This window comes from Odontomachus brunneus, unplaced genomic scaffold, assembly GCF_010583005.1.
Source record: "Odontomachus brunneus isolate Ranch 3 - 2012 unplaced genomic scaffold, Obru_v1 Obru_scaffold_262, whole genome shotgun sequence".
Lineage (NCBI taxonomy): Eukaryota > Metazoa > Arthropoda > Insecta > Hymenoptera > Formicidae > Odontomachus > Odontomachus brunneus.
The window spans coordinates 327,299-327,987 of NW_022639712.1; the positions used below are offsets into that span (position 1 = coordinate 327,299).

At 33.4% G+C, this 689-nt stretch overlaps 1 protein-coding gene across 1 annotated transcript in view; it reads right to left on the reverse strand.

Annotated features, from left to right (window-relative positions):
* The window catches only part of LOC116852901 (protein ANTAGONIST OF LIKE HETEROCHROMATIN PROTEIN 1-like), a 48,598-nt gene that overhangs the window by 39,050 nt on the left and 8,859 nt on the right, over nt 1–689 (reverse strand). The window lies entirely within an intron of this gene.

The window sequence follows — 689 nt, forward strand, 5'->3', positions numbered from 1 at the left end:
CGACAATTGATCCGTTTAAAGCGAGCTATAGCCGAAAAACGTCCAGAATATGCGACCAGACACGAGTCCATAATCTTTCACCATGACAACGCTCGGCCTCATGTTGCTGTTCCGGTTAAAAACTATTTGGAAAATAGCGGATGGGAAGTTCTGGCTCACCCGCCTTATAGTCCAGACCTTGCCCCTTCCGACTACCATTTGTTTCGATCGATGCAGAACGCTTTGACTGGAATACAATTCACTTCAGAACAGGGTATCAAAAATTGGCCCGATTCATTCTTGGCTTCAAAAGATAAACGCTTCTTCCGCGACGGAATCCATAAATTGCCAGAAAGATGGGAAAAAGTAGTGGCTAGCGATGGACAATACTTTCAATAATGTATTAATTCATTTTATCATTCAAATAAATGCGTTTTTCAAACAAAAAAACGGACCGAATTAAGTTGTACACCCAATATAATATTATATATATTATAATATAAGGTTATCTTGTAAGGTTAATGGTATATTACAGTAACATGTTCATTAAAATGTGTAAGTTTGTAACCTATCTATAACTTTATTGCAATATTCAGTGCTGTGAAGGATATTATTAAGCAACATTTTAAAAACATTTATAAAACATTATGAAAAAATGTTGCAAAAAAAAATACATATATATATATATATATATATATATATATATATAT